The sequence below is a fragment of the Chlamydotis macqueenii genome, chromosome 1 (genome assembly GCF_036417535.1).
Source record: "Chlamydotis macqueenii isolate bChlMac1 chromosome 1, bChlMac1.mat, whole genome shotgun sequence".
Taxonomy (NCBI): Eukaryota; Metazoa; Chordata; class Aves; order Otidiformes; family Otididae; genus Chlamydotis; species Chlamydotis macqueenii.
The window spans coordinates 106467801-106489471 of record NC_141556.1 but is presented as its reverse complement, the minus strand read 5'-3'; the positions used below and the strand labels follow the sequence as shown (position 1 = coordinate 106489471).

The 21671-nt window shown below is 36.6% G+C and overlaps 1 protein-coding gene across 2 annotated transcripts in view; it reads right to left on the bottom strand.

The window, feature by feature from the left end:
* The window catches only part of ROBO1 (roundabout guidance receptor 1), a 538100-nt gene that overhangs the window by 297789 nt on the left and 218640 nt on the right, over positions 1 to 21671 (bottom strand). The gene's annotated exons all lie outside the window — the stretch shown is intronic.

The window sequence follows — 21671 nt, the reverse complement described above, 5'->3', positions numbered from 1 at the left end:
GTCTATGAGTCACTTTGGTGGCAGCAGCAGTATGGTGATGGGGTTTGTAAAATGCCACTTAAAAACTCAATGTAAACACAGGAGAAGTACAATAAGAAGTTAATTCAACTTTCCAATACATGACACTTTTCCCCACATTTCATGTAAAACTAGCTATTGTGTCTCATAGTTTGCATTTCCTGCTGCAGTTTTACAGACTGTAGTAGAAATGGACTTAAACCAAAACCTCACATGGACCAGCTGGCCTTAACAGGTGAAAAGCTCCAACCTAATGGCTCTCCTGTCAAAGTCCTTCTGCATCTTTGCTTTTGCTTCCTTGTAAGAACAGACAACACATAGTGCTGTTTGCTCACTGATACATCACTTAAAATTGTAAGTTACGGTTGCTCACCCTCCTTTCTCTCCACTGCAAGGTCTCTACTTCCTACTAATAGGATCTAAATTTTAAGTAAATGAATCTTAATTCTTAAATGCTTTGATTTTAAATGTTTCTGGTTTAATTCTCTGAATTTACATTCCAGAAATGTTTCATGCCAACAGATACAAATGAGGCATTCTAAAATGAAAACACATGAACTTTAGAATTCCTCAAAAACCCTGAAGCCAACTTGGTTAGATTCTACTAAGAAGTCATCTTGCAGGGAAAAAAAAAAAAAAAACACAAAAATATAAAACAGATTTTGGAATTAAAATATTATTATTGTAACACAATGTATTTTCATAGGACCTGATAGGTTAACGATATCTAGAATTTTATAGAATAGCTAAATGCATTAGTAACAAAGCCAGCTTTTTATTTATGCAGAAATTTGCATTAGCTATTAAATGGTATGCATCTGGGCAAGTTAACAAGTATGTGTAAAATAATGCCACTCTATTAGAGATTAAAAATATTCTTAACACACATATTCCTAGCATTACTCTCTTCCTCATTGTTGGTTCACTGATTAAAGTAAGCTGTAGCAATAACATTGAACAGCACTTCTGGTGGCAAGGAGCTCAAAGACTCGCTTAATTCTCAGAAATATTTACAAGATGCAGAAAGTCGGACTCTATCCCACTGCCCTACTTATTTCTCCAGTAAGAAATGTAACTGAAAGAAGCAATAGTTGAATCTTGTTCTTTTAAGGTGGAGGCAGATGCTTAACACAGAACATCTGTCCTCAGAGAGGACAGACATGCAGATAAAATAATCTCGTTACCCATGTGAAAAGGAATGCATAAGCCAAACAAGGCTGGTCTTATCACAGGTAATGCATACAGTGGGAGAACTCCTTGGAAAATGGTCAAGATATAAAAGCAGAAGAATTGTTATTTAATTACCCACTACAAAGCATTCCACCTGTCTAACACAAAATTTGAGTCATACAGTTGCTGGTTTAATTGTAAAAGATTCATTGGTTATAACCATGCCTTCACTGGCCTGGCAAATGTGTCTTCCAGAACTTTTTCTTTATTACTGTGCTAGAAGGGAAAGCATTTCTGCAAGTATCCATAGGACACACTTGAAGACAGGCAATGGCTCCTGGACACGAGTACGCAGTCACGTTCAGATTACGGAAGTCAGAAGCAGGCTAAGGTCTTGCTAAGATCTAACTCTGACCAAACAATACATATATATGGAGAACATACAATGAGTAAAACATCAGTGACAAAGCTCCAGAAGTCCTTTCTACTACTATCTGTCATTAGCAAAGGCGGCCATCTTTGGTCTTTCCTTGAAGATGAATCCTGACAGTTCCACATTATTTTCCATTAAATTTCCTTTTAATGGCATGTGTATATATAGTAATGTACAGTATTTTTTTTCTATTTACATACTATCTTAACCCAAAATAGATGGAAACCACTTGTCATACTGTATTTAAAACTAGCACTATAAACAATCTGTAAAATACTACACTGTGACTTCCATCATTCATCTTCCAAAAAAAAAAAACCAAACCCAAAAAAAAATAGAATTAAGTTTTATGAGTCAACTCTCTTTACCTGAACAATAAAATGCCTTCTACTGTAGTACCACAACCTGGCAGAGACAAAAAGAAGGCAGCTTCTGGCGTTTCATGCTGTTTATACAAAAGGCTAGAATAATACTGCTCTGTAACCAGTTATAATTTAAATTCATTCAGAGTTTTATGCTGTGGACCAGCATTTCCTTTACAGAAAGAGAAGGAATAGGGGCACTGTGGCCTTGTGTTCACACAGCAGACTCAAGAAGAGAAGAGGGTGTGAACACAGGGGGAAGAGCAGCATTTCCTAAGGAAACAGCAGCATTACCATAGCAATGTTCCAACTAGTGTCTCAAACAACTGATGTAGAAGGAATCAAACAAAAATTCTTAAAAATGTGAATGGGAGGGGTAATGAATTGCTTTTCATTCTTCTTTTATCAATGGCATTTTTCTATTCTAATGGAACAGAAAATACATTTTATAAACAGCATTTTCCTCTCTGAAGCTTCCCAAATTATAACAAGCTGTTTAAATACACATATGAAAGATTATATTTTTTTTCTCTAATTATATATAAGTGTCCTTATTTTAATAAAACTCTAGAACACTTCATTTTTTGTTTAAGGATGAATATTGTCTCAGAGAAAACATTCCCGTCTCCTCTAGCATGCCTAAACTTGTATTTGTAATGATGGAGACAGGCAGCAGTAGAGGATTAAAGGCCTGTCTAAAAGGAGTTGCTGAAAATTGTCAAAACTATTGGCTATTCACAAGAAGGATGAATGAGCTAGGAGAAAGAAAAAAAAAAAAAAAGATTACAACAGACTAATGCTCATATGTTATACAAGGACAAATATACTTTAAACTGAATAACTAGGTATCCTCAATATAAAATACGGCAATTTGTGACCTGGAAGAGAAAGTTAATCCTTTCACCTATCTCAGAGAAGGAAACTGGAGTAAGACAAAGATTTTTGGAAGGAAGAAATAGACACTTTAACCTTACTTAGGACAGTGAACTGTCTTTTATTTTGGGATTTAATGATCCAACAAATAATAATGCAGTGTTCCATAGCTAGAAGAGAATTATACCAAAGTACTAACCAACATAATTACATATTTTTTTAAGAAACGTTCCTTATTATATAATAAACTCTGCTTCTTAAATGTATTAAGAGCAATATGTTTATGCTCAGGTTACAGCAAAATTATTCAGTAGGATTTATTTTCTTTGTACAAAAGCCTTTGGAGAAAATAAAATATACATGAAGAAAATTGTCCAAGACACAGTCAGTCATAGGGATCTATATTCAAGTATTAAAAAAAAAAAATTATTAAAAACCAATCAGAGAAAGCTAAAACTTAGGAAGGACTTAAAACTGGCAATCAACCAGTAACTGGCTATTTATGTACCTTTTTAAAATACTATAAAACTTCAGCTATCTACCCTGCACTTTGTTGGAATTGAAAACTCATGTTATACTAGGTTACTCAAGATACCTATTCCCAAATCCAGTTCTCAATTCTGACTCTTACTGAAATATGAGTATACCAAAATCATTTGCCTTACAGAGCCTCTGACTTAATTGTTCTAACAAGTACTTAATGATTTTTGCATTATTTTATTTATCAAAATTACAGACTTAACTTTGAAGTCTATTCCCACGACTATTTTTTTTTTTTTAATTCCTAGAAAGCAAGGAAGGAGAGAAAGACCTTATCTTTAGAAACGAATATAATCTCTGCTTACAAAGTTTACTCCTTAAGACTGTTCCAAGTGAAAAATGATTAAAAATATAATCAAAATAGTTGAGAATTTATCACTATGGTAAGGGTATCTTAATTCAGTGAGAGGAAAAATGTTGCCAAATATAATGCAGAGAATTCTTATCTTCCTGCTGCTCCTAAAATTGAAAAATGCCTTTTTAAAAAGCTATATTGAGAAAATGTGTAAAGTTCTAGACTTCAAACACAAACAATACACTAACAGTTATATGATTAATGATAATTTCAAGCAGATGTGGCACCTCCTGTACAATTCCAAAATAATAGTGTAGTAACAAAAACTGATACATAAAAACAAGCAATAATTTTTATTGTTAGTAATAGTTTTGCCTATTGTAAACCTACCATCACACTAGCACTCCTATCATGGACAAACAAATCCAACTTATATTCCCCACTATATGTTGAAGTAACTGAACCTTATCATGGCAAAAGTACTTGGAATATTTTAACAATCAAGTATCAGTAGGGTTCCATATAATACATATCAGCAGGAAAGATTAAGTGAAGTGAATATCCAATACTTCTCAGTAACCTATGATAGGAGATAAGTGCAGTGATGACAGATAAAGAACTCTATCTTTTTTCTTTTCCCCAATGAGTCAGATTCAAATGTACATACATACACACAAAAACAACAAACAGAACTAGTGTTTCATTGTTAAAGGATATAGAAAACATTTATCCCTATCACAACATTCCTTCAACTGCAAGACTAAAACCACTTGCTTATGATGGCAAGATAATACTGGATACTCTGTGTAATTGTCTCTTCATGTTGTTGAATGCAGTCTTGTTCCAATACTGCACCCAAAAAATATTATTTCAAGAGCCAATATATAGCTATTTTAATAAATCTTGTGCTTCAGACTCTCTATCAGTTTTCTTCATGCTAGAAATATTTCCTTAAAAAGAAAAAAAAAAAAATACAGCTTAAGTAGCACCTACTTGTTATTGAATGTACATAATTAACCTGGCCAATGTATCAACAGCCTAACGCAGAGAGGCTTAATTAGCTCAACTGCTGGATACAGCCCAGACTGCTATTGCTTGTGGTGGCTGGGTGCTGTGATCCTCTTCTGTGGCTTTCATGGAGTCCTAACTGGTGATTTCTTCATCCCATTATTAAAAAAAAAAAAAAAAAGCAACACACCACACCAAAAAGCAACACAAAACCAACCTGAGGCTAGACTGTGCCATTGCATAAGCAAGTGGCCATTTACACTAGGTCAAACCACAAAACGCCCATAAAAGCATCTTTATTCAGTCAATGTGAAACAAAAGTAAAGAAAAATCTGCTTGCTTAATCTTTCTAGATTCCAGCTAAATAGAGCATACAGAGTGCCTACCTTACAGACCTACTGACATCATGCACATTAACACACTAACAAGAAGTGGCAACTAACTGAATCGGTGTCGAAACATATGGTTTCCAAAAGAAACTATGTAAAGATTTTGATCCTCTAAGTCAGGTTCCAATCCAAAAAAAGAAACTGCAATTTACTTTTCATATTCTTCCCAGAATTTTTGCTCACTTATTTAATATTTTTACATCTGTAGCTTACAAGCCAGACACATTCACCTCTGGAACGGAGCCGTACCCGTGAGAACTGAGCAGCGTTCCATGCCATGGAACGTACACCCTAGCACACCTTCTGACACTTTTCACAACCAGATCATGGAAACATTGTTTCCTTCAGTTTCTTAAACCCGCAGATACAAAATAGGCCTCTACTATTCTGACTTGGTCTTTGACGATATAAGAAACACAGCTTAGGAGGAAAGAGTCATGTCTTACACCTGCATCAAAATTGGGTATTAGCCCTCAGACTGCCAAGTCATTTCACAGGGTACAAATATTAGCAAAACTGCAGTATTAACACTGACAATACTTAAACTAGCTTCTTGAATCTAAATGGTTTTTGATCCAACTTTATCCCCCAAGGGTATCACTTCATATTAAGAAAAAAAAAATTAAATTAACTCTGTATGTAACTTAAGAATAAAATAATCATTTCCTACACTACAATATACATTTTGCTTAACAGTTGCCAGGGAACAATGCACGTTCCAAAACATACCAGATACATTATATAATACCTGACTTAGGAAAAAAAAAAAAAAAAAAAAACATATGTATTTTAGAGACATACCTTAACATGTTCAAAGAAAAGTCAACTCAAGCTGTAATTAAAATAAATCCCTATAAGCAGGGCAGGGCAAGCAAGACGTCTGGATAGACTGGTTAAAAAAAAAAAAAAAAAAAAATTAAGTGAAGCATTAAATGACAGAGCAATCACACAAGCAACCAAGTCAAACCGAGACATTTTCTGTTGCATTCTCCCACAACGCTGTCAACGCTGGGGAATCTCCACTCAGGAAGGAAGGAACTGCTCAGGAAGTCCTGCATACAAGGCTTGTTTCTGAAAAATTAGCAGAGATCACATGTCTCTGAGGACCTATAGGTCTCTAACCCTTCATCTCCAAGCTTGCTGTGTTAAACACTGCTTCTCGAACTGCGGATGTACAAGTGCCCACTGACCTAGGCCAAGAAAATTACTTCCTCATCAGCAGGCATGTAGCTCAGGACAGACCTTCAGACTGCCACTGCTGCTGTCCAGCTGACGTACAGAAGGCAAGAGAATTCTCACACTGCGGAGGCAATGCCCAACAGAACAGGTACCTGTGCCGGAGTATGCCTGCTCATCGCACACGAACGTGATAGAGACCCGACTCATCTCTCTTTGCAATCCTTGAGAATTTAAGGGGAAAAACCATGCTTACATTACCCCAAACACAAAACCACGTAAGATTCTCCGTTTTCTTACATGTACAAAGCACATTACAGATCTGGTAAAAAGAAATATCGAGGAATCTTTCTTTGTATTTCGCTATGTCTTCCATTACATCCCCTGAAGTCATACAACTGGCAGATGAAACGTGTGATGATTCAAAGCTCCTCTCATGAGTTCCAGCTAGAAATGGCAACTAGTCTTACACAATCAACCAGGGTGCAACTATGCCTTCCGTCTAGGACTGTCAACCACTCACCAAAAAAATAATGTGATGATACTTGATACCATTTGGAAACATCCAGAACACATTCCAGGCTAAACATTTTATTTAAAATTACTGTGGACAGGGGAAAGAAACAAAGTTCCACATACCCTTGGTCTGAGACAAGAGGGAGCATTCTGCATACAGTAATTCTTTGGCTTACTGCATTTGCTCTTCCTGGATTATTTTTTAATGTTTAAAAAGTGAAATATCACCTTTTTCCTGTAGCTATTTGATCACAAAAAAAATAGGAAATACATGTTATATAATATAAACATTATACACAGTTGCATCTACTATAAACACAGAGTCATTGGTACAACTCACATAAACTTCAATACATCTCCTTACAGGAGGAAGCAAGGCACCAGGCAGTCAGGAGCTGCAGTTCAGGCTGAACAAAATACACTCCTCCAGTCCTGCAAACACTTAGAACAACATTAAATCTAGGTAATGAAATTGTCCCATCAGTTGGAAGGGTCTAGTCTTAAGAGTCTGAGCAGTAACAAATTATTAACAGAGGGGAAGGAGTGAGGCGGGGGAAAGAGAGAGTCAGTTGGCATTTTCCTTCCTCATTTGCTGCACACTCTTCCAAGAGAGATTTTTCTCTTATTTGCACATCCTTTTTAAGTAGTACACAGTCCAGTACTAAAAGCATTTGACTCCTCTCTGAGACTTATAAACGGCATTATTTGATAACATTAGAACACTCTAATGGCTTAGTTACTCTGGTGGGTTTTGAATTCAGCAGCTTTGTCATCTAGCTTGCTAAAAGGGCCACAGTTTTCAGTTGACCTGTAAGACTACTATTTTTTGACGGACTGAAAATTTTAAGCACTACTACTCTTGCAGTCCTCTGTAACATACACCTGTAACATAGGGACCAGGCTGATCCAAGTCTGTCTTTGATTCTCTGAAGAGACAGAGCATACATCCTCGTGAGCCTCACCAAAGGCGTAACTTAGTCTATATCCTGTTCCTTCTGCTGTGTAAGGTAAAGATCAACTAACACAGCAAAGTAAGCTGGTTTGGGGCAAAACACAATGATATGTCTAGTGAAAATGAAATAAACAAAAGCTCTGGGATAGGTGATGCCTCTGTTCTCTGAATGGAGCAGGACACACATTAGCAGTCTCCACTAATAGTAATCTTCAGTCTCCCACTGAGAAGCTGCTACTTGTGTCAGTCATGCTGAGTGATAATTGACAGTTTTGTGATATGCCACCTACTCTTCAACTGTGCTCAGTGCACCCACTCATTTTGTTAGTCAAGAGAGGATCTGGAATGAGAAACTAAAGTACCTATTATCCCTTTATTTCCAAAACAGCAACAGTTTACAAACTTTTCATTTGTGAATAAATTTCTACTTGCAATAAACACAATCAAGATGTAGGAATGCAAACTTCTTCATTAGAAGAGAGGGAGAAGAAAACAAATACAAAACCCCTAACCGATTTGAACTTTCCTTGTGGGATAAGCCCCTGCCTTTGAGTTTGCCAGTTGCTCATCTACTTGAGAAGATTCTCAAGTGAAGTAAATTAACATCGGCTCATTGACTTCACTAGAACTACACTCATTTACAACAGTTAATACTGACCTACACTAAAGCAGCATTTCACACCAAGGAAGAGCTGCCTAAAGACAGCCAGAGCCAGGAACTGCCACGTGTTTCTTCCACATACTTCATAGTTACTCTGAACACCAGTCTTCCTCTTCTCTGAGGGTCTGCAGTCCTCCTTACACTGCAGTGATAACAAAGTGAGAGCTTATACAACCAGTAATTTCTACCTGGTCAGCCCTGGTAGGCTCACAGCTAGTGGATAACTAAACAAAGCATGTGAAAGCCTGAGCAACTGCCCTTGAAACTTCTGGGAGGGAGTGGTGCCTGTGTTTGCCAGACTAAGTTCCAGAACTCCATTTTCAATGGAATTCTTAAGGGTTTTGCCAGCAATCCTTCTTTTAACGGTCAGAGGCGTGTTCTGTCTGGAGCTGGTGGTTCCTTCTGACTGGCGATGCACCAAAGAAGGCTTGACACAAAAAGAGGCAGAGATGAGGCAGGGAGAAAGAAAGAAAATACATATAATTCAGAAGGGAAAATTGTAAGGATACCTCCATACCCTCGAATTTCTTTCCTACCATGCATAAATATGGGTCTGAATACATAATCCAAACCACTAATGAAGGAAAAAAAGCAACCAAACCCCACAACCACTAGAACTAGACTAAAGATTTAATATACTTGGGGAGATATACAGCACCAGGCAGGATTTCAAGAAGGATAAGCACATGAGCTCTACAGCAAAAGAATGTAATATTCAATAGATCTAACTAGAAATAGAAGTTCTGAGAAGTCTCACTTTGAACTGGAGGCAAAAATTAGCAACTGCCTACCCGCAGATTTTATGGAATAGGCTCTGGAACAACAACAGAAATGTTATTGTACAAAGTCTGACACCATGGAATCACTCAATAGCAATGGGCATTCACAAGCAAGCATAATTAAAGCTTGTATTTCTCTTCACTTTTCCCCAATAACTAATTAAATAAGGACATAGCTGCTACACTCTAATTTTTATTTCAAATAAGTGCCTTTTTTTTTTTTTAAATTAGCTTAACTTTGTTAAATCAATTCTTATACCTACCAGGGCATGACATTGTTTACATAAGACTAAGTGCAAAACCCTGACCTCTGTATTTCCATCATGACCTCAGAGAATAGAGCCCACTCACCCTACTCCAGTGCTTACAACTTTAATTATGTTCGACAAGGTTGCTATGCTTTAGAAGTATCATTTACAGAGACCAAAACCTGTTTATTTTTATTCCGGTTAATCACTTCCTTTTGTTTTATTCCATTTATATGCCCCAGCTTTTGCAATCAGAATTGCCATCAGAATGGATCACTTCTTCACACACAGATGAACAGCTTCTTACACCAGTATACAGCCCTATAAACATCCACACCAGTTAGCTTGTGTCTGATGTAAATGGAATCAATGACACATATTCAAGAAAGTTTTCAAATTGCTTGGTCCTTTAAGAAATCTTTAACTGAGGGAGGACAGGGACAGGTCCTACCTGCCTCATTACTAACAGGTTTAACCATCAGGCTGATATCTTTAAAAGAAATTACAGCCTTTCTGTCTAACTCCCCTGTCATTCAAAAAACACCTATTCTCTTCCCACATACTGCTGAACTTAATTTTTCAGGCATAAGGTAGAGTTAGAGAATCGAGTGCAGGCAACTTCAGAAGTATCTAGAAGAAAAACTTAAACACACTTGGGGAGTTTTATTGAGGTTTTATCTCCACAGGTTCTTCAAATTATTTAATGGCATATGAGCAAATCTACAAAAATACATTAAAGTTAAAGTTAAGCTGTAATAGTTTAAAGCCATTATCATTTTAGTTTATCATTATCACTTAGTTTAAAGCCATTATCCTTTCACTTTACATTTAGAAGATGAGCAGCCTAAATCAAAGCTGTATTAGATTTAGTTTATTTAATGAGACTTGTAAACTGAAATTAAAACTATTTGGTTTGAACTTTATGGTAAACTGCACAATCTTCACATTTTCTTTTCTGTACCACCAGGTACTTGCTCACTAGACACAAATGGGTAGAAAACAAGAGTTTCTTTGTTTGCATACGTTAACTTAAAGCTGTAAAACTCATTCAGCCAAACTTTCACCTTTAAACCTTAACCTGACTTGTAACAACATTTGTAGCCTCTAAAATTACACTGCATGCACCCAGACGGAGTTAATCACCCTTCACTTTTGATGCGTAGAATAATGATCTACCACTTAAACCTGAGCCCTTAAAAGCCTTAAGTAAAATATGTACATATCTGTCTTAAATCAGCAGCAAAATAACAAAACTCTAGGTAGCATTGCCCTGTTGAAAAGGAAAACAAGACGAGACATACAACTTGTAGTACATAAAAGTTGAAAATAAGTGCATTTGAAGTCCTCTCTGATGAAATTCATGCTTCCCAGCACGTGCTATTGATCAGACACCTGGTAGTTTTAGAAAAAAAAAAAAAAAAAAAAGAAAAAAAAAAAGAAAAAAGATTAGTCACAGAAGAAAGTCTTCGTTTTTTTTTCTGTAATTAAAAACTTCGAGGGGAAAAAAAAAAATGAAATTAAATGAAGAATTAAGAACAGCATGTTCTGATAACAAGCTGATGAGCTCATTATCATTTTAAATGGCTGGCACCATTCTTTCTTTAAAGAAGTGACCTGTGCTTTACACCTGGTTTGCAGTATATTATGCCTCACCTCAAACATTACACTAGTAGGAACCAGACTATTCCTTTTCAAACCTGAGCAACAGCAACAGTTGAGTACTTTTGCTATCTTAAAAAAAAAAAAAAAGGAGTCAGAACTATGCAAAACAAACTCTTAGGTTTATATATCATACTTCTCTCACAATCCCAGCTAAACACCATAGGAAAAAAAATGATATTATATAGGACAGGAAAATTCAAAGACAAAAATGCTTTGAAAAAAGCAATTAGACATGCAAGCAAATAAAAACAAAACACAGGAGATAAAAATGAAAAGGTAAAATAAAACCAGCACAGGCGTTGAGGAAGCAGGGTAATGACTGACTACCACAAGAAACTCACTGACACAACATGCAATAAGTCCAACCTTGCAATGAATGGCAAAGAAGGATCCTAAACTGAAGAATTTCATTAGTCTTGAAAGTTTCCTCACTTTTTAAGGCTAGAAGTGACATTATTAATCACCTTTTTTCCTCCACTACTAAGCTTTTCTATGTAATATCATGAGTGGAAAAGTGTCACAAAACTTGAGCATTTGAAAGACAAGGTAAAAATTGGAATCAGTAAAGGTCTCTTGACTTTAAAGGGCTGAGGATTCATCCTGGTTTTGTTTTACTTTTTCAGGCCACAAAACGAACCAGTTGTTGCTCCTCTTTCATTTATGCTAATAAAGAACAGCAAGCTATTTTTATTTTCTTTTTATTACTGCTCAAAAAAAAAAAAAAGGAACCCTCATTTTAAAACAAGTCTTAACAAGTATGTTACAGTGTGCACACATGATGCTTTGGGTGGAGTAAAAGCCCTCAGAAACACAGTGCACAGAGCCAATAATGGACTTGTCGCCAACACCCCGTGATTTCATGACTGCTAGAACAAAAACAAATGCCACGTTCAATTCATCGCAAAGAAAAAGATTCATTAACTTGATGTGGCTTTTTTACTTGACCTACATAAGGTGAGTAGAATAAAATTTCATTTTATAAGATTCAAAACGATCAGCTGCAAGCCTGCAGGAATTATGATGAAATGACCAAGTTCAATGACTAACTCTGTTTAATTCTAATTATTACTGGACTGTAGGTCACCACGAATTTTTAGCTGTGAGGTTGTTGCTTTCCTTCCTGTAATAAGGTAACAGGCAAACAAAATGCAAATGTCTTTCTGTAAATTGATGGAAAATGAAGTGTAAATTCCTGTCAAAAACAAAGATCAATCCTGAAGAAAATAATCTCAGTGCAGATATTAAACAAATCTTTTTGGAACAATAATAATTGACTTCACTGATATTTAAATAGTGATTCCCGCCGCCCCCCCCCCCCCCAAAAAAAAAAAAAAAACAAAAAACCCCATAGTTATCAGTCAAGTGTCCACAGTATCAATAATCCTTATAGTCAAGAGAGAGGAAAAAAAAAAAAAAATTAAAAAAAGCTGCCTATATAAATAACATTCACTCCTGGTTCACAATGTTAAGGCAATGGGTCAACCTAAATCTGCCAAACTTCCTAGCTCGGCTGTTCCAGCAAAGGCAGGGGAAAAAAAATCCCCATCTGATATAGAGTATTGGGGAGGTGAGTGGGAGGCAATTAAATAGACTCATTCCACATTATGGTAATGGCTACCACACACATGCATGAACAGGAAAGAAGCAATCATTTAGCTTTCAGAAGTCTCACTTCCTTGCTTTCTGCTGGACACACCACCTCCCCTACACTCCTCTGCCCCCCAAAAAGACCAACTAAATGTCAAAGAAAACCCAGACAGACATTAAGCAAGTGGGGAGACTGGTAATCGCAAAGCCAAAAATGTTGTGAGCAGAGATTTTTCAGCAGTGCAGTTTAGGGAACCTCAGCCCCCGGCTGGTAGAGATTAAAGCTGAATTCTATTTTAGTATTTGCAGCGATAAGCTCCAGAGGGATGACATCTTATTCTACAAGGGCCCAGCTCCCTTTTATTTTCTACCCCTATGGATTTGCTGCAGAAAGGTCAACCATTTTAAGCAATAGCATCATAAATGATGCCACTGTTTGTTTCTTTCTACAGTTCTAAAAAAATTAACACTTGAACACACACTTCACTGGTTTTCTATTCCCTCCTCTAAAAACTTGGAAGTAAACAGAAGTATATTTATATCAGTACTACAATCCTCCTACAGAATGACAGCCTTTGAACATTTCAAGCATTATTCCTGATATGATACCAAGCCACATTACCGCTCAGCTCAGTAACTGTCAGAATCATGCTTGAGAAAAGTTAAAGTACTCTGTATGTCTCTAATCTTGTTTCACTTTATATGTTTCAATATTTTGCTTTCCCTACAGGCAACATAGATTAACACTCATGAGTGAAAGAGAAAATAGAAATAATATTTTCTGAATTTTTCTACGCAGTAAAGTAGTCACCAGCAGTAAAATTCCACCCCGCACACTCCTTCCCATTTCAAGGCTCTAATGGCTGCATACATATTTTAAAAGCCACAAAATGTTCCACAGAACGATTGTTCAAAAGTTAATTTCTTAGTTCCTAAACGTAACAGTAGTACTTAAGATTTCTCCTTTTATGAAAAGGCAGAGAAGACTTTCTTTCACCTGTATTCAAGAGGTAAGTAGTAGCAATTGTGCCTTCTTTCTGCTTTGCATCTAGTTTCAAATTATTCTTTTTAATTTTTAAGGGCTGTATAACCTAAGCAATGATCTCATTAATCACTACTGAATGATTTACCCCAGCCATTCAGCTCCAGATGCCCCTCAGTGCTAGAGATATGCTAATTCCTTCCAAGCTTTACCTCCTTTTGCAACTGAAACCATAATTTTCCTCGTTGGTGGAGACAGGATTTTACTCCTTGCATGGGGCCTCCTGCCACTCACTTTTATGCCTGAGCACTGGCACAGTGCAAGTTTCGTTCCACAGCTTCATCAGGCACCCTTTTGTTAAAACTGTTTGTTATATATGTCCTCTCTCCTCCATTCTGCTGCTACAGGATCATAGTTCTGAACTCTGCCCTCTCCAGAGACAAATCCTGGTTTCGGTAGCAAAAAGTAAAAAATGTATTACTATTCTTACCTTGTTTTCTTTTCTCCTTGTTTCCTCACACTATTTTAAATTTTTTCCCCTTTATCACCTCCTACCATTAAACACTTTGATTGCAAAGTATCTGTCAACTGCTGTACCTAGGGCATCAGCTATATTCCAAAACCAGAAAGTTGCACTGACAGAGATGTTTTGTGAGTAGGAGGTGAGGGAGGAACATTCAGAATATGCAAACCCCAGTTCTGAACCTGCCTAGCATCCAAGAGATCTCCCAGCACAAAGTTAGAGCAAGTGCCGAGTTTAGTATAGGATGCCAAGAGGTTTTGATAGAAGAGAAAGAAAAAAAAAATAGTAGTGACATTGCTGAACATTTGATTCAAAAAATCCACATTTTATGACTCTATATTATGTATTCACAACATAAATACAGGCACAACCTACTTCTGGATTTGGGACTGCTATTTTTATCTTGGGCTTACATGCTTGGCTTTATTTGACCAACAGGAGATGTTCAGGTTGAACAGTTTGCTTTTGACTGATGTTAGCCAAATGTACTACAAAAGTGACAAGCCGAGAAGATTCTAAAAGAATATGTACTCAAACACACTTCTGATTGGCTTCTCACTTTGCACAGAGCTATAGACGCACATGCCAATTCAAAGATATACAGCTTTTTTCAGTTAATTGGCTCTTAAGGAAATGTTCACCACAATCTCCATTTTCAGATGGACTAAGCACCCACAACAATCTACAAATATTCACAACTGAAGACAAGTCAAACACTTAATGCAATTTAATTTAAACACTAGAATCAAGCGTTTCAGAAGGCACTACTGATCTAAGTGGCTCCAAATTTAGGTTGTAGGCTCCCAACTTCAACAACTCACAACATCTTGGATTACAAAAATCACAGTTTCAGTGTTTCCTGAAAATGAAGCTTCTCTTTAAAGAATGTCCATCTGGTCATTAGCAAAAACTCATTTATTTCCCCCTTTACCTACTTCTAAAAGAATAGGAAGTTCACCCAGCGCCCACCTTTAGGCCTACATTATATCCTTGGCCATATATTATATCCTAACTTCTAAGATGAGAAGCTGTTAAAGTCTATTATGCTACTGTAGAAACAATAGTAAAATTAAAGTCTTCTACATATTAATTTAAAACCATGAGCTGCCTTATAGGTCCAATCTTCCATGAAAAGGCAGTTAAGCAATATAACTAACCCAGAGTGCAAAATAAACATCTTGCCTTGAGATGTGCAAATTTCAGAACATACAAAAATGCTAGCCAAGCAAGATTTGATGTAATAGTAGCATGATATAGTTTAACAGTACTAAAGAAATCACAATTCTAATTTATGTACAAGACACTTAAAGGAGCATAAAACAAAGATTACAACACCAAGTAACATCAAAAGTCTACAGACTACCCAGTTCCCTCACATGGCTGTCACAGAGGACTTCAGATATTGGTTGGAAACCAACCCTCGCTATACCCTGCATTGAGAAGACAGGTTGTTCCACAACTGAGCTTATCGAACTGCTAATTCACTATGCAAGATGAAGACAATATTAAAAAAGAAAAGCTATTGCTGTTATCAAAATCTATGTATTGAACATCTACATCAGAAGGTGAAGTACACACCCAAGTTAAACCATCAGGGCTTTCACGCCTCCTGCAGCAACACATTGACATCATTTCACTAAAAGCTAGATGAAAAAGTGCTCAAGTTCTGTACATTTCTTTCAATAATGATGCTGAAAGCAACTATGAGTAAGCTTAAGGACCTGAAATACAGTTTTCACAAAGATGCAAACCTGGATTTATTTTAACTTTTAAAAGACGTGGATCCTTTATTGGGATCTACAAGCGCATTCTCTGCTATTGGTAGATCCTCCCTCCTAACTTTCCAAGTTTCTGTTTCTGGCAAACAGAATTCACATTACTTCCTACTTAAAAAAAAAAAAGTCAAGGCAAGAGGTTTTTTATTTTTCTTCTCAGCACAGAGTCTGCCTCCTTTAGGTAAGGCCACCTTAAGGCTGTGCCACTCAATAAACAATTCTATCCTCAGCAAAGGAGAAATGGCTTCTCCGTTCATGGGTGTGAACATAGCATTCTGCATCTTCCCCTTAACTGCAGCCACTCAGACCACAAGTAGGCTCTAAATTAAAAGACTGGCTTGCCACCATTCACAAATCATGTTATTATCAATTTATCTATTTTGTTTTATCAGTCATACACAGACACACACATGCACACATCAGCCTCAGCCATAAACTTGCCTACACTTCAGAACAAGAGAGGCATGGAAAATATCCACAAATCTCAGAAAGTCCTAGAATAGCTCTCATTATTTGACAGTATTTAACTTCATTAGTTGTTTATATACTCCTTCACTTTCTCATTAAAAATAGTTTCCTCACTTTATTTTCAAAAGACATGGAAAGAAATAGAATATAATTTCCTCATTGTTTTGTTGAAGTGTAAGACATTTCCCCTACTACTCATACCTGAAATGGATACTCCAGGAAAGTTAAATGAGAATAAATACTTGCCTACCTCTCCCTCTGGCTAACTTTGTGCTGTTGTTTTAACACTAATTAAAACACACACATTCCTGGTCTGAGAGGCCTACTCTCGTACCTCTTAACAAATGTTCCAGAACCATCTCTTATCATAGTAAATCTGAGTAAATGCACAATTTTTCTAATAAAATCATTGTGCCAACTAGCAAAGTAACTCTAACATCCAGAATTAAATTCACCACCATCTTACTTCAAAAAAGCTTCCCACCATCTTCAGGGGAAGGTGATTTCCAATATTTGGCCTAAGTCTTTCAGTGCCCCGATTAACTTAACTCTTTAAAAAACAAAACCCCAAAACATAATACAACAACAGAATAACAGAACCCTGCGCATCTGACTGAAAACTGAAGTCATTATCAGCTTCTGACCTGCTCCTCTTCTTCATCTGTTGAGATTTTCCATAGTACCAAGTCCCAGCCATGCAAAAGTTCAAGGTAACTGGCTGCCATCTATGGTCCATGTCTGCAGAACAAAGTACTTGTTCTCAGAAGACATTTTCTTCCTTCAAGCAAAATGCCCTTCTACCCACACCAATTCAGTGCTGATTTAAGGCTGACGCAATAATCGGCCAAGAGGCATCAGCGTACGTGTCAAACATGCTCTCAGACAGCAGTATTAGGACCTACTTGTAGGTAATCCGACAGAAGGTATGAAGAGAAGGTATAAACTAGTAAGTTATCTGCCCTTAAAAGCACCTCTAGCTTTCAAGATATTTAAGAGTATTTCTTTGTAGCTCTGCTCTCACCTCTTTGTCAAGCTTCTAGTCACTAACAGGAAAAATACTCTTATTTGCTCTGTTTACACAGTTTATTGGACTTGAAATACACCTCAGTCGCTACTTCAGTTATTCCACTATTTACTATACAATTTTATGAAGAGGCACTCGGGTGAAAAGTTATGGAAGGTTATCACCCCCAAACAAGATTATATAGCAGAATACACAAATAAAATGTGTCAGGACCTCAGCATATAAAATTCTTAAGTGCCCTTTAGCTTGCTTGGAAAAAGCAAGGTTCCTACTAACTTCCTGACCGCAAAATAACCTCAAAATGTTAGAAGTTATTGACAACAAGAAGTCTCATTCCTAGCCATTCAAGTACACAAAAGACCCAACAAATTCACAACAGTAACTTATACATTGACAACACTAATCTTCACTATGAAAGAGAAATATTTTTAAGAATCTAAAGTAACTACCACAACACCAGGCCAAGTGACCGTTATTCACACAATGCATTTAATGATTATGAAAATAATAAATTGTAAAAGCTAAGCAAGTAACTTGACTTGCTAGCCCCAGCATATTATTAAATTAATTAGACAAAGGTATCCCCTAATGAGACATAACATTACACTTGTTGATGATTGTGAAACAAAACTCTTTCAGTTATTTACGAAAATTAAGTGCCAAACCAAAAACAATATTAGTTGAGAGCAAGGGAATAGCTTCTCAGATTCTTAAATACATCAGTAGATTTCTCTGTCTTGAATGTCTAAAGATAATATTTTCTGTCTCTTACTTCTTACAAAAACAGAATTTATTTTGATCCTCCACTGGACCTCTTTAGCCATCACTTCCAAAGCATTTCATATTAAAACAGCATTTGGCATGGATATCCCATGTTAATATTTGACATTAAACAATGCTGTTACCTAATTGTCACTAGTTTCTGATAATATTTGTAAAGGTCCATCTATCTTTGTAAATCCAATCAGAATCTCTAGCTTGTAGACTTTGGGCAAGAGATTCAGGAGTATCCTTCACATAAATTCATGTTTTCTAATAAAAATCTTACGGACAGTACATAGCAACCCTCCAGAGTTCAGTACCCTGAACATTATGGATGATCACTGCTAATAAAAATACTGTGTTGCTTCAGAACAATGGTATGGGACTACAGGACCTAGAAGCAAGAAAACACTGACTGTGGTGAGCAAAAGAGTAAGCTTGAGGGTTCTGTTTTAAACAGGTATCCAAATTAATTGCCAAGCTATATGAAAAAAAAAAGCCTCTTTCTAGCTAGAAGGTAACAAAAACCATATTAATGCAAATTAAAAAAAAAAAAAAAACAAAAAAACAAGTTTGATCTCTACAGCTACTATCAGTACTCATAAGGATAAGTAGTTTTGAATCAAACACTTGGATACTTTGATAATTTCTTACTTGTGATGGAATATTCTCCATATAATAGCACATGGTTATTTCTTTTCTGGTCTGAAGTCCTCAAACACAGCACAAGCATGGCCAGCTTCTTCAACTCTAAGTAACTGACTTAATCTTTCTTAAACATGCTTACAGTAAAATAACTTAGAACAACACATAACACATTAGAGGTAGGTGAAAAACACCCTTTTTTTTTTTTTTTTTAAGGTTTCTTCGGTGACATTTATTTTACAGATTATGCACTTCAACATTCATAATCCTTTGAATTACTGTATAATATTTTAAAAACATCTCCTATTTTGTTACTATTAGACAGTAAATATGGAAAAAGAGCAGAAATGTTTCCTGAAATATTATAATACCACTTCAAGAAGGGAAACCTCTTTAAGTGCAAGCTTATGAGGCAAACAAACAATCAAAGTATATCAAAGAAATGTCTGATTTATTTACTCCAATTGGTAGGCTAGCCAACTGGAAAGGACTTCAGAGACACTCCATGGACACCCCTTAAACTATTAACCATCAAAAGATAACATCTCTCCCATGAAGGAATACAAGAGACAATTTTGCCCTCCACTGGCTAGAACTATCATTAGAAACCATGCCTGCCTCTCTGCTGTCAGAGCTGCCTATTTCATACGGCATGAAAAGCCCTCTTGAGCAAATGTACCAACCCCGTTTGAAGCGCAGTAATTAGTATGGGATAACACAGATAGGAAAGGGGGAAAACATGTTGAGCAGGTGGGAATCAGCCATGCAATGAAATGCCTTGTAGAAATATAAAATTTTTTTTTTTGGGCGGCGGGGGGGGGTGAGAAAACAAATCAAAACAGTAACATATTTAGCCTTGAGAACTGCTAGAGTAGTGAACACACATGTGGAAAACCAGAACCCTGACACTGTAATTCCCAGCAAAAGTATTCTGCGTGTTATTCTCCAGACAACTGAAAGCTTTTATTTTCCAAACATATTAATTTGATGATGCTGTTTCTTGGAGGGTGGAGAGATGAAAACTCTATGGATTATGAAGGAAATACTACCTCAAAATGGAGGAAAAAGGGCAGAATGTAGGTAAATACTTGAGCAAACAAGGATACCAGAGAAGTACACCTTACAGTGATTCTTATTCTTATCTTTATGCAAAGATGCACTGAAATTACAGTGTGAGAATGAGGGAGGAAAGCGGCCATATTCCAGTGTTCAAAATTATTCAAATTTAAATTTATTCACCATTTATTAACCACAGGCTTAGATGAAAGAAGGTACTTCACAGAATTGCACAGAGGCAACACCCAGGTAAAAATTAGGGTTTTTAACTTCTCAGTGGTTTACCAATTACTGTTTTAACAAACACAGACCCACTTACTTTTCTATTATTAAGATTTCCCTCCTTCCCATCCCCCAATTATTTCCCACTGCTCAGTGAAAGTTTCTACCACCCCATTTAGAGTGTGGCCACACAAACCATCGATTCAGTATTGGGTGTAAGTGAGGGGAGTGAAAACCTTCAGTGGAAAAGGGAGGAAAGGATCAATCAACTTGCAAGCAGATCAGCTGTCAGTAGAACTCAAAGGATTTCAGTGTGGAAACTGCTGTAGATGACTCCTGTCTTTCCTTCTGCACTGCGGCCATCTGCCCTCAGACTTCATCCTGCCAAAGGTTTCTGGCATCTCCATTGTTCTAGACACAAGACCGACTATTTGACCACACTGTGGCTGAGAGGGTAAATGAAACCCCTTTGGTAAGGGAGTTGGAATAAAGTTACTCTCTGGCGTTTGTCTCTATCTTTGTTACTGACTTTGCTTACAAGGCAAAATTAAAAACATCCATAAAAATCCATGGCTTTTTTCTTTTTTTTTTTCCTCCCTGTCCAACAACTCAGTTAGAATCAACATTATTAAAGAGAACATCCTCATCCTCAGGGGAAAACAAAAATAATAATTAAAAAAACCAACCTTATATCCATGTTACTCTATTGAGCATTTATGTGAGAAATAGATGAGAGAACAAGAAAAAAAAAAATCACACACACACAAAAAAACCACTGAAAAAAACCAAACTGTTCCTTAGCTTGGAGTTAAAGATACCCCAGTACACAACAGAGTTACAAAGTACATTGTCTATGAAGTTAACTTTTCCACAGTGGTGACGATGGGTGTGAAAGATCTACAAAGAGCAAATTGGTGAAAAGGCTCTTCCCCATTCCAATTATTTCTTCCATTAGATAAAGAAGGCAATACAGAGAAAAGCAAATCAAAGATGGCATGACTGACACAGTCAAAAGCAAGTAGGGTTTGAGTTACTCTCTTTTAAAAGAAGAGAGAAGTGCAAAGCTTGCCATATTCAAAGCCACAGAAGCAAACCTAATACCTAACAGCAAAAATGTAATAGTTAAATTTATGATATAATCTAGAAACAGACATAAGTTATTGCATTTGGTGACATAATTAAGACTTAAAGCTTCAGGCAGTGTACTTAAGTCTTTCAAAAACTTCATTCATTCATGTACTGACCAGGTGTCTCGTGCTACCATAACTTTAATGGCTCAAAGGGGTCCTCAGCAAACTTATTTAAAAAAAAAAAAAATACGATTAACGTAGAAAAGTTAGAGCCCAAACTAAACTTAACTCTAAGACAAGGTTTTACTGCATTTAACCCATAGCTTAACGTACGACAAAAGGCGTTGTTGAGAACGGGAAGGAATACTTCAAGCGGACAAATCCGGCCTCCCCAGAGCAACAGGAAGCTCGTGCAGGGGCAAAACCCCAAACCCCCTGCACCTTCCCGACGACCCCGCTTCCCCGCGGTGTCTGG